Source organism: Myotis myotis, unplaced genomic scaffold, assembly GCF_014108235.1.
Source record: "Myotis myotis isolate mMyoMyo1 unplaced genomic scaffold, mMyoMyo1.p scaffold_m19_p_2, whole genome shotgun sequence".
Classification (NCBI taxonomy): domain Eukaryota; kingdom Metazoa; phylum Chordata; class Mammalia; order Chiroptera; family Vespertilionidae; genus Myotis; species Myotis myotis.
Window position 1 is genome coordinate 75744195 of NW_023416324.1, and position 14234 is coordinate 75758428.

The window sequence follows — 14234 nt, forward strand, 5'->3', positions numbered from 1 at the left end:
AAGTAGAAAAAGTAAAGCCAAAAGCACATCCCTCATTTAGGAACTCTAGGACATGATTCCCAAAGTACCTTCCACGTTCTAGAATTCTAGCATCTAGGACATATCTTCCTGTCAACATAAGTCAAAAATTTTAGTTTCTACTTATCTTTGCTACTATGGGTAAAAATCGATGAAAAAGCAATAGTAATGCAAAAGAGGTATACTCCTATTGAATTATTAATAGGCAATACAACTGTAAATGTTTTTGTTCACCATTCTTCACTGCCCTCGCAAACAATTTCAAAATGGGAGCTGCTGAAGCATGAAGATTGTTTGCAGCCATTGCTTTCTGAAATCACAGCGCTGGGAATTGGTGGAATTCTTACCTCCTTGGTTATTATCGGGCATTGTGAACTTTCTGTGAAAGCAGACTATAAATTCACAAGGGGGGTCCTTTTCCTTCAATCAAGGAAATGTTTAAAATGACCCCCATCTGCCATTTTAATATATTCTTCTCAGAGACTGTCATAAATATTTAATATAAAAAGGCACCATTTAAGCACAATGAATAGCTTATGAAATTAAAGTTGGCTGATGAATTACACTGTGTAAACATAATACACTGTAAATAATGACAAAAAATATGAGCAGCATTACTAATTTCACTTGCTTCTCTTGACATTTCTTAAGAAATATTAAAAAAATACTTAGATATGAAGGTCAACTTAATTGGCATAAAAGAGTAACTAACTCTATAGAAGCATTAAACTCTTGACTCTATATCTAACATCTAGGTACAGTATCCCCACTGAAACAATAGCATATTGATTTTCCATTTCTCAAGAAGTCTCACTTAACCTGCTAACTACTTTCACAAAAAGTCACAGAACTAGGAGGATACCTTGTATCTAGTCCCTGGCTTAGTCTTTTGTATTCAAACAGGAATCAACACCTAACAGTGGACTTCTCTATGGAAGGCATTCAGTACGTATTTATTAAATGAGTGCACACAGTTATTATCAGATGCATATACTGCAATCAAAATTGCTAAGAAAATATGCTGTTTCTTTCTGGTACTATTATAACAACAAACCTGCATATTTTCCACTCTCATTAATAGCCAGAAAAAATCCCTTATTCTTGGTTTTTTGGGGAAAAGAAAAAAAAAAGAATAGCTGTTACCTCTTCCCCTCATAACTCCTAATCTCTCAATTCTTCCATTTAAATCAAACAATTTCAATTTCTTTTAATTTTTCTCAGAGGTCTCTTTTTTCTAACACATTTTTAATGAATTTCTCCAGAGTGTAATAGAAGTATTATTTCTCAATACTTACAGAGTTTAGCCCAAAGTAATGTTAACTCTTACAAGAACAACATATCCTTGACATAGTAAGTGTGCTGCCCAGATTCCCTTGTGGGGTTAGGCCCAAGCCTCAATTCTTTACATAAACAACTTCATAGGTTCAACATACTATATAACTATGGATGTTTTCGACCAAACTGTACACAGTTAAACCAATTTCTTTCATATTGATGTCATGCACCAATACCCTTTGTATGTTTTTACTAAGTAAAATGCAATATTGTTCCACACTAAGTATATCATCTGTATAAAACCATCCGCAGGCTATAAACAGAGCTCTGTAGATTATTCTTCAATATGAATGCATTTTCCTAAAATTCTTATGGGAAAAGTACACTGGGAATTATCAACATTTTCATTTATGTAAAGATAGTCAATTTAATGGTTTCCCTGTTTTTATATGGACAGTTCCATCATAAAAGAGAGAAACAAAATTGACTGGAAGTATTCTTCCAAATGTCATAGTACTCACTAATTAATATAATTGGCTTGGTATTTTGACAACTGGTTGAGGTTCTACTATCTCCTCAATCTTTATCATTAGTGTGATTTATAGATGTGTCTATTTAAAAGATGATTACTGTATATAATGGAATCTAAGACATCTAAATACCTTTTAAAATCACTTTTTACTAACTTTTAGTTTGCCTTAATAAGATATTTTTTACTCAAACACCATCCCACCCAATAAGCATTCTTATGCCTAACACTTAAGATATATAACAAACATAAATTATGCTATTCATTCATTTTAATAGATATCTCAAATGGTATATAGCTACAGCTTAAATGACAAACCATTTGATAAATGATGGAAGTTTCTGTGCATTATTTAGACTCACTAAAACAAACTTTGTGATGAACAAAAGCTTTCTAAGTGAGAGCTCTTGCCTGAATAAAGTCAAAATACAAACCTCAACCCCTATTTTTCTATTCTCACCTCAATCTTAAGTCAGACTTTATAAAATACAGACTGTTGTTCTGAAAAAGCATGGAGTTGTTTAAATCAAACAAAGTCTTATGTTGAATGAGATGAATGTAATGCACAAGGAAAATAAGCAATCCTCAGTTTACCCTCGCCATTCTTTCACTATAGCAGCTTGCCTGTTCTTTTTCACAATCTCTCTCTCTCTCTCTCTCTCTCTCTCTCTCTCTCTCTCTCTCTCTCTCTCTCACACACACACACACACACACACACACACACACACACACGCGCGCGCGCGCACACTACTAGATATACAAAGACTCAAAATCTTCCATTTAGACACGGTCCCCTCCTTGAGGCTCCTGTATTTCTCGGGTGAGATAATTGTTTTGTTAAGTTCTTCCCTCATCCCCACATGACCTTCCCAGCAATCAGGATTACTGTAAGAGAGTAAAGAAAGAAAAATTTCAAAATGGGAGTTTCTTTATAGCCTAAAATATTTAAAAGACTTTACGTCTGTATGTTGAATATGTGACTCACTACAGCGAGTACAAAGGGCATTTTGAACATTGGTGAGGCGATGACTTATTCAGGATGGGCCACAGGGCCACTCTACTTAGACTCTGAAATCAGGATTAGGATAAGCAATTAAAGATTCCTAAGAAAGATACCTTAGTCTCCTTTTATTTTATTTAAAATTACTCTGAAACATCAACTTGAAATAGACCTAAAAAGCCATGAGCAAGTCTCCTAACTCTCTCAGCCTTGTGCTCTTTCTAAGACAGGGATAACCACTTGTCTCACTGGGTGTTGTAAGGCTTAAGACCATTCATGTAAAACATCTAACACAATGACAGGAAATAGTCACCATTAAATAAATGAAAACTATTTTTACTATCACCATTTTATTTTTTAATAGAACATTTTGAGAAGGAACCTTTCCATTACAGATGGATGAGGGGGCTTTGACTATGACAACCCTTTGAATCTCGAGAAACAGCACGTACAGTTTACTCCTTATTATTAAAGCAACACTGTCTCCTGATTGCCATATTCCCTAACTACTGGGTAAGTAAAACTCTCAATATTCCTATAAATCTACCAAGCCAAGAGTACCTGAAAAAAAAAATGTCATAGGTCCACAGTTTCTGGAGGTATATTTTCATACTAAGTGCTCTCTGAGGCATAAAACTCACTAGTAATTGGAAAGTTAGCATCATTATTTTAATACTAACTAAATGGAAGTGTGAATGGCAGTATATAACCCTAAAAACAATAAAAATATTTTTATTTGGTCAATTTTATACATAATAGACAAAACCTGATTCTTTGAAAGTTTTTAAGATAATCTGGAAATATGACTGAATCAGAAAATAGTACTGAATACACTCAACGATAAAGATAAATAAAAAATTTCTAAAACAACAAAAAAATTACATATATTTAAGCTTGTTAATCAAGCATAAATCTAACCTATTCTGACTTCACTACCTTTGATCACTATCCTCACCTTGTCTTGGAGTTAGCTTTTCCTATAGTGGCTCAAACCTTCATCTTGAACTCAGTCTTCACTTTACATTTATAGACCTACATTTCTAGCTCTAGTCCTAAAACCAATATCATTCATTCAATTTTGAGCCCAGACCCTGCCCTCTGGTCTTACATGTCACTAAAACAAACAGCTAGGCCAAATTTAGTCTGGACATCCTAATAGCATATTACACAGTGCTGAGAATTGATACCATTCGAGCTTGCAGTTTTAAGGAATAGCAGCAGATTCTGAGTAATCCCACAGAAAATTAATTTATTAAAGAAATACTGAGAAGGAGCTTAATACTAAGCTTTCAGATACAAAGAAGTACAAAACAGGCCTGAAGAGAAAGCAGTGCTTCTGCTTCAAACGCAGCCCCCCAACAGCTGGCTGTAGCTGCTGCAACTTAGGCTAGCAAACATGGATTCTGGGTGGAGCCTCCATCCTCAGCTTGCTCACTTCTGAACTGGTTTATTGATGGGATCTAGGTCACATGCCAGTGCCCTATGACAAAGGAACTAGTTTTCTGAGTTCCTTCTTGGGGAGGTGATTATCATGATGGTAGAAGTGCCCTGAATTATAGGGAAAGTGTTCAAAGGTGCTGGGCAGCCAAAAAAAACACAACAAAGGCCAACTGTAGAAAGTTCTAAATTGCTAAAATCCAATTAACACCCAAGTAGAGAAGAAAATTGCTAGTCTCCATCCCTGCATCCTGGAAAACAGATGTGTTTTGAAAATAATTAAATCATGAATATAGTAACCAAATATGGTTTGGCTATAGCAATGTCTCCAATTATGATTTAAGTCTACTACAAATAGTAAAGATGAAAACTCTGCAATGTTCCTAAGTGCCTCATGCCAACTTCTGCAATCTCTACTCACTATGCTTTACCTTTTCAAATTGTGTAGGCACAGCTGATGCTTTAGGCCCCCATACTGACTTATTACACACCTTGATTAATTCTGCCCCATTTTACCTCCCTTTTCTTTCCTCCTTTTCCTTCTAGCTTCAATAGTGCAATGGCTACTGACATGTTAGTTATTCCTGAGTTTTCATAGAAAACCACTTTCACCATTAACCATGTGTATTTAAATAGAACCACCTTTGTCATATAAACTTTGTTCTGACTCAAAAAAGGAAGAATTCCAGGATATGTTACACACAACATTGCTATTGGACAATACTGAAGGGCAGGGATATCCATGAAAAATAAGGATTGGAAGTCTTGCTTGGATAAACATCTTGTATGGATAAACACAATGAAGAAGATGGGTGGATCACTGTTTCTTAATGTCTCATTTAGCATCATTTTATGTATGTAGCCTCCCATGCGCAAATTATATTTAGGATAGGAAGAGGCATAAAGAGACTGAAAAGTGAAGTAAAAGAAATATCACCTCCAAGCTAAAGTCCCAAAACAAATAAAATGCAATTATATGCCTTAAAATGATTAGAAGGATACAAAAAACTGCACAGTAGTTATAGAGAATGAGCATGTTTTATACTTCTCCAATTAAGAAGAAAATAAGCACACTTGCTTATTGAAGAATAGTCTCCCAAAAATAACAACACATAATCATGTTCCAACAAAATTCAATTAAAAATTATTATGATTCTAATTTTTAAAATACCATATTTCAAGTACCTTTTACTGAAGAAAGGTTTAAATAAGATAAAGCTTGTGGTATTTGAATGGCATATTAAATATCTTTTAAAAATGTGTGGTCAGGTATAGGCAACCTCTTTCCGCATTGCTTTTCAACACTATTGGAAGTACTAGCTAATGCAATAAGTCAAGAAAAGGAAATAATCACATCATCAATTATTAAGACTAAGAAATTGACATTGTTATTCTATTAACTCAACAGTAGCTCTTATCTGGACTCCACCAGTTTTTCCATGAACTCACTTTTTTTCGGGGTAAGGGGTAGGAGTAAGAGGAAAGTTCTATAAGTTTTACTACATAGATCCATGTAGCCACCACCACAAGACATGCAGATTTGCTCCATCATACCCAAAATAACTCTCTGATGTTATCCCTTTAGTCATTATTCCTCCCACCCCTCACTCTTGGCAATCATTAATCTATTCTCCATCTCTATAATTTTGTCATTTCAGGAATGTTCTGTATAGACTCACATGGTATGTAATCATTTGAGACTGGCTTAAAAAAAAAAACAAACCCTTAACATAATGCTCTTGAGATTCAATCAAGTTGCTGCATATATCAATACTGTGCTCTTTTTTTATTGCTCAGCAGCATTCCACTGTATGAATATACCACAATCTGTTCATTTATTCACTTGTTGAAATACATTTGGGTTGTTTCTAGCTTAGGGATATAAAGCCACCATGAACATTCATGTATAGTTTTTTGTGTAAATCTAAATTTTCATAAATACCCAGAAGAGGGGCTACTGAGTCATGTTATTTATAATGATTAGTTCCTATGTGTCAACTTGGCTAGTCTATGTTTCACAGTCTAGATCAGGGGTGGGCAAACTTTTTGACTCGAGGGCCACAGTGGGTTCTTAAACTGGACCGAAGGGCCGGAACAAAAGCATGGATGGAGTGTTTGTGTGAACTAATATAAATTCAAAGTAAACATTATTACATAAAAGGGTACGGTCTGTTTTTTTTTTTAGTTTTATTCATTTCAAACGGGCCGAATCCGGCCCGCGGGCCATAGTTTGCCCACGGCTGGTCTAGATGCTGCTGTGAAAATATATTTTTTAGATGTGATTAACATTTAAAGCAGTAGCTTTTACTAGTAAGTAAAGCAGATCACCCTCCATAATATGGATGGGTCTCTTCCAATCAGTTGAAGGCCTTAAGACAAAATCTGAAGTTTCCAGAAAACTAAGGCATTCTACCGACAGACTGCCTTTAGATTCAAGACTGCAACAGTGATTCCTGCCGGAATTTCTAGCCTGCTCTACCGAGTTCAGGCTTGTCAGTCCCCACAATCATGTGAGCCAATTCCTTAAAATAAACAATCAGTGTATATGGGTGTATGTAATTTGCTCTATTTCTCTGGAGAACTCTGACTAATATAATAACCTATGATTGGGAAGTAGGCAGGGATATCTGTTCTTAGCACTGCTTTTTAATTTTTCCCATTACTCAATAATCTGATTTTCAAAATATGAATCAATTTATAATATATACAATTCTTTATATATAAATATATAAATATATTTATAATAAATATAGATACAGGCATATTGGCTAGCCAAGGATTAATAATTTAATAGATTCAGTAAGTATGATATGAAAACATCTTATAAAGTCCATTAGTATTTCAGCAAGTAAGTTCTGTAAGAAGTAAAACAGACCACCCTTTCCCCAATTTTATACCCACCATGGTAAATTAAGTAGAAATATGTCCAGGCACATTGTGTGAGTTTGGAAGTGAGAAATACCTTAGATATACAAATGATATGCAAATTTTGTCAGTGTGGGTCCATAGTCATGAGTAAATCTACACTTTAAAAAGGTGGGAAAATTGACTATTACTTCAAATAACTATTAAAGACCTTTTTAGGGAACACTATAAAACTAGAGAATACTGTTAGGTTCTAAGCAGTAATAGCAGACAAATTTTAAAACCACTATAAATAGTAGTGTTTTAGAAAACAATGCAGGAATAGACAGGTAGCCTTAATATCTCTGTCATGAAGACAGCCATTAAAAAATTCAACAAGTTTCTACTGAGCATCTATTAAGTTCTAGGCTCTTAGGAAACACCACTAAAGAAAACATATAGTCTAAACTTTCATGGAATATACAATAGGTTGGTGTGGGGTGGAAGGAGAAAAGTAAAAAAATATGTAATAAGTCAAATCATAATAAATCCTATGAAGAAATGTAGATCTGGGAAAGCAATTAAAAGATGGAGGTGTGGGTGGAGGTAGGTGCTATTTTAGAGAGGATGGACAGAGAAGATATCTCCGATAAGGTGACATTTGAGTGAAACATGGGCTATTTAAAGCTGGGGTGACCTGGGAAGATGAAAATAGATCCTCAGATTTCATTCTTGATTACCTGCCTCATTCAGCTATTCCTGGATCAAGACTGTTTCTAGAATACTTCATGCCTTTTCCTTGGTTAGCAACTGAAGTCCTGACCAACACATTCCTCATAAAACTACTCACCTGCAGAAATGAGAAGACCAGCCTCACCTCAAGAGGAGCTGGACTCTACTCCAGGCACAGTCCAGGAAGGCAAGCTCCTACCCCACCCAGGCAGGGAAAAGCAACAGGGTTACCAACAGATGAAGGAAGAAGAAACAAAGAGCAGCTACATAGAAGGTGGACATTAAAGAGAGAACACTGAAAATTTTTATAAATTTGAAAGAAATAGTAATAATAATAAAGTTGTCAAATAGTGTCCTGGTAAAACATCAACAACAGAAACGGGGCTTCTTCATGCGCTTTCATTCAAAAGAAAATGGGAGTGGATCATGGGTACATCAATCACCATGTGGTAGAAAATACAACTATCAAACTATTGGGTGGTCCTCTCAGAGGAAAGTTGTCAAATGCATCTGACTTTGATCTCTCATTCACAGAAATAGCCTGGAGAAACTTCTCCACCCCATAAAAATAATAAATCTCAAAAGCCACATACTGTGGAGGCCAGAAACCACCTCTGGTGAGAAATCCTGATTTTCAACGTGCTCAGCAAACATTAACTGTTAAAATGCCTAACCAGAAACAATACAGTGAAACCCAAAGGAATAAAAGTCTGTAACAAAAAATCTCTGGGGTTGAGGAAGATACAGAAGACAAAGAGGGAGGTAGAATCTATATAATTTCCTACATCAGAAACATTTAGGGAAGCTATTAAGCATTAATAAGAATGTAATATTCAGAAATTAAATTTGACTATGTCTACTCTAAGTTAAGGTCAAAATATAAAAGAGCCTCGCCCTAGACGGTTTGGCTCAGTGAATAGAGCGTCGGCCTGCGGACTGAAGGGTCTCAGGTTAGATTCCGGTCAAGGGCATGTACCTTGGTTGCGGGCACATCCCCAGGAGGGGGTGTGCAGGAGGCAGCTGGTTGATGTTACTCTCTCGTCAATGTTTCAAACTCTCTATCCCTCTCCCTTCTTCTCTGTAAAAAATCAATAAAATATATTAAAAATAATAAAAAAGAGCCTAAATAAAAATGTCTATACTAATATAAAAATCTTCTTATATGAATTCTTTTAATTTTTGGTAAAACCCAAGAACAATGATGATTTGGGTGATTTGCCCACATAAAAGATTACTGATTCATGTACACATATACAAAATTAGTATGTGAACCAAAAGACAATTTTAGAGCAACAATAATTCCAACAAAATAGCCTCTTTTCACTCATTGAGTTCTCTGTGAAGTTATACAACTGGCTAGCATCTCTCTTGTCAAGAAATAGCATAAAGCAGTGCTAGGAACCAGAGGACTTGGACTTGATTTTGGTTCCACCACTTGGTAGCTACTATTTGACAATGCCAAGACTCTCTTACTGAGCTTGGGTTTTCATCCATAAAGTACCTACATGAATAGTACCTAACTCACTGGTTATCCTAATGGTTAACTTAGATATACATAAAGTGTCAAAGGTTGTTATTATAAATATAAGTATTACATATATTTCATTTTTATATATCAATTTTATATGTATATGTTCCATATAGTGTCCATACGTATATATAATAAATATTGTTAAATATCAGCTCCTTCATCAATGACTCACTGTGTCAGCTAGGTAAGTCATTTAATCACTCTTGAGCTTCAATTTTTACATTTGTGAGGTGGAGATCATGCTACCTGTCCAGCCTAAATTCAAGAGATTATCCACCCAAATTAGCGAGGGAACTCATCAGCCCAATTTCTGTACTGCCACATTTATCAGTTTGCGAGGGTTGCCTTTCAAGTACTATAAACTGGTGGTTTAAACAACAGCACTTCCTGTTCCGGAAGCTAGAGATCCAAGACCAGGTGTTGGCAGCGTTGATTCCTTCAACAGCTGTCAGGAAAATCTGATGCCTTGCTCCTAGCTTCTGGTGGGTTGCTGGCAATCTCTGGGGTCCTTGTGGAAGCATCGCCCTGATGGCTGCCTTTACCTTTGTATGGCATTCTCCACATTTGAGCGTTGTCAACAACATTGTACTAGTATAAGGACAGCAGTCATATTGGATGACAGTCCATTCTAATAACTTCATTTTAACTCCATTACCTCTGTAAAGACACCATCACCAAATAAGGTCCCGCATATTCTGAGAAATTGGGAGTTAGGACTTCAACATAAGAAATGTAGGGGGACACAATTTAACCCATATCACTATGCTTCATTTAAAAGACTGCAAATCAGGGCACACACAGGGGGTGTGACGTACCTACATTGGAAGTCCAAGAGAACTCTAACTCTTGGCTAGAATTCATTGGGCCCCCAGGCTACAAAGTTCAAATACATGTAGCTATACCTGCAGCACAAATCTATTTTCTCCACAGGCAGGACTGCCACATAGAACACCCAGGTAAATTTGAATTTCAGATAAGCAATGAACAAATTTTCAGTTATGTCCCATGAGCCTCCTATATCTTTATTTGGTAAAGGGGGCACCCTACCCACTGGTGGATTGCTGGTACATGCTGCACTGAGCTAGCTACTCAAACTGGCTACTTAAAGTTCCCCCATAAGAACTGCCTGAGGTATTTGTTATGCGCAGACATTCCCAGGCTCCATCCCAGACCCACAAAATCAGACCCTCCACGGAAGGAGTCTGGAAAGCTATAGGTTTAACCAGGAGCCAGGATGATTCTTATAAAAGGCACTTGGTAAACAATGGGTTAGATGAGGACAAAGAACTGTTGAAGAGCTTAGTACAAAGAAGAATAAAGTAAAAACAGAATCGAGAAATAAACAGCTGGGAATAACAAACATCTTTCTAATCTAGTATATGCAAATGTAGGAAATAGGACTAGATAACCACAAATAATTAATGCTTACCTCTGGGGAGGTGGAGTTTGTGTGGTAATTGCATTAGTCAGACTGTTTTCCCCTGTGCTTACTCCACCAGGTAGGGCCCTGCTAAACCTCCAGTGCCCTGCAACCATGGCCACCTCTTGGTGGAAATGAGCACCTGCTCTTCTGTCCTCCTGGCACTGTCTTCTGGCTCTACCTGAGGCCTGCCCAGGAGCAAATTTCCACTGCCTCGGGATTCTCAGCCTCCCTAAGACAGGGAAGTCATCTTTCTCACTACAAGTGAGAATGAGCGCAAAACCCTGCCTGGTTTGTGGGTGGTCTGGCTACAGCTCAAAGTTTTGAAATATGTTTCAAATGCTGGGTGGGGGTGTGTGGGGGGGAATAACAAGCAAAAGCAAAGCCAGTACACATTAAAATAAAATCTGTGTTTTAAGTTTATTTTAAATAAAGCACCTAAAGCATTTAAATCAACCTCATTGACTGCATTTGCATTAATAGTTTATACGTGTCTAACGGCCATTTAAAGCAAAGTATATTGGTTTACAAAACTAAATTATAGTGAGTAAATAAACACTTGTTGGATTAATTCTAAAAGGGGCTGAACTGTGATATATTCTTCGGACAATCCGACCTGTTTTGAGTCCTTTCATCAATTCTGATTACCTAATCCCAAGCTACTTCTTGTAGTAGATAGTTGAAAAGATTTCTGAGCTCTGTGTAATTTAAACTCTGTCCTGTGGAGGCTTAAGTTCAACAAAAGCATTATACATATCATATCATAGACACAAATCACACAGTAACACACACACATTTTTATAATATTACAGGTTATTTTAGCTTTTGGATTTTAATGTACAGAGTTTGACTTTTTACTTAATATAGTTTGGTTTATTAGGAAAGGATGTAGCAACACCAAAGGAGAAACAACCAGGAAACTTGAGAATTCAAGAAAACAGATCCAATGTCTAGTATTCTTTCAGATACATTATAGTGAGATACCCAAGGATATAATGACAAAAATGAATAATATTCTTATGACTGAGGCTAAACCAGCATTTTAACTGAAAATAAAACTGATGATTCCTCTTAGGAAAATAACCAAGAAAAAAGAGTATTTAAATTTTAATAAAAATATTCTGTCACATTATAATTGCATTGAGACAGACGTCAATGAAATCAGACTTAATATGTGATGCAGGGAGTCTATTTCATTGCAAGGTTACTTAGGATAAAAGTGTTTATTATATAAGTTAACTTCTCGTTAATTGAAGGAAACTTTCCCTCAAGCAGCAATTTTCAACTGGTGAGCTACAAACATTTTTAAAACATGAAATACCTGAATATTTACTCAGGAACACTAACTTCTTTTCCCTTAGACTGTCAAACAGAAAATGACAACAGGCAACACAAGAGCCGTCCAGTATGAATGAATCAAAATTATACCTTTTCTTTTTGGGGGCAGATTAGCAAAAAATATGATATATTTTGGTGTGTACAGAATTTTAGTAACTATTTTAAGTGTGCCACAGATGAAAAAGTTTGAAAACCGCTGCCCTAAAGACCTGGTAATATCTGAAGGTTGAATAATGTTTCATAGTTTCTACATGCATTATTTCCTTTAATTTTCATCAGTAAAGAATGAGAAAAATTAAATATTGACGTAAATATTTCTGACAAAGCAGTGTTAAAATCCAGACTGAGTAGTGACGTCTGTGCTGTGTGCCTTGTCATTGGCCCACCAATGAAGATTCAGGAAAGAATTCACTATAATTGTTTGATTAAATTTGTATTTATAATTCCTATCTTAAGTAAAATATGATATTTTTAATCAATACTAAATATTCTCAAGTAATTATACTTAGACCCATCCAAATCTGATAAATATAGACAAGGCTCAATCCTGATTAAATTGATCTTACATATTCAAGACTGTCATATGTCTTTTAATGAAAAAGACATTAACATTTCTTTTGTCTCCATTCAATAATTCTGGTATTTGAAGCAGTAGAGAAAAATATCAACTTTCAGGAGCCCTGGTTATTCAGATTCTGTATTCTGATAGCTGTTCTGTGTCAAAGGGCTCAGCTAGAATCCCCAGAGTGCCCCTCCTGCATGGTTCTGAGTTAAAGCTGGCAGAGCAGGGATTCACATGAGATTTGCAAGTAGGAGTGAAGCCACAGCCACTGCTCTCTGAATGAAGATCATCAAGATTAGAGGTGGTGACAGAAGATGTGGGCGGGTTCCAGCTTATCCTCACTATCTTCACTGTGCTTCCAGCAATTTTGTCCCTGTTCACAAGGCCCAAGGCTCAAGGCCCACCACCAAAAGCCTGGCAGCAAACCCACAGAGGCAGCTGCTACACCGAAGCACAGCTGCTCACAGCCCTCCATAAGCTTCCCTTTCACCGTCCACCTGGGTGGCTGGCCATCCTTAGCTTCTGACTCTCTCTGCTCCTCCAACTCCCACCTGGACTGCACCTGCCCCCACACTGAAGTTCTAATTCCTATAGTAAATCCCTTATCCCACAACGCACAATGGTTCCACTTCCCTTGATCGACCCTTGACTAATACACACCCTTTCTAGACCATAATTGTGAGAGAATTAGCCAGTTTTCTTTTTGCTAATTATGATTTTTTTCTTCATAATCACTTTTAAGACTAAAACTCTAATCCTAAAAGGATATATGTTTATCATGACAAATAAAGCAAGCCCAATTCTGCCCAGTGATATAACTGCATAGGAGCTTCAAAGTTTATATGTTCCCAAAGGGTGGTTGTAAGCGCTTTCAAAATTTTTTTCTATCTAGAAGCAGCACCTTTGTTACCAGAATTATCTCTTCTTCTCAGTTACTATGTGCAACTATATGGAATATACAGTCATGATTGAGCAATTAAACTAAAGCATATAGGAGCAAGAAAAAAAAAACCATCTTATCTTTTTCAATAATTATGCAAGGGCACTGTAAAAGCAGTGAAGTTAAAAAAAGGAACATCAAGATCGATCTCTGAAGACTTCTAAAATGATGCATATTACTAATGCTCAATTATAAAGTCTCAAAGGAACTCAGGCTGAGTAAAGTAATGAACATGCATTTACCAATTCGAACAGCACTTTATTCAAGAACACATTTCCAAATAATGTTGCTTGGCAGATTAAAGGAGAGAGTGTTTCAAAGACTAATATCCACAGAAAAGCTTTGAAATCAAAATTAAGATATTTAGCATTAAAGGTGTCTCTACATGTGTGTATAACAGGGGGGAGAGAGGAGGGGCAGCATTTGGTTATTCAATATAGAAGATAGGCATAGTCTTTGGTGAACCGAACTAACAGATATGTTAAAAATAATTTGCTTTTTCCATCTACACATTCAAATTTGATCACTTTTCCTCAAAAAAAAAATTAGTGACTTGCTATTAGAGCTACAGGCCATTTAGCCTATAGAATATAGTGACAACCACAGTA

The 14234-nt window shown here is 36.2% G+C and overlaps 1 protein-coding gene across 2 annotated transcripts in view; it reads right to left on the bottom strand.

Annotated features, from left to right (window-relative positions):
• Positions 1 to 14234, bottom strand: part of CDKAL1 (CDK5 regulatory subunit associated protein 1 like 1) — a 686928-nt gene that overhangs the window by 296544 nt on the left and 376150 nt on the right. The window lies entirely within an intron of this gene.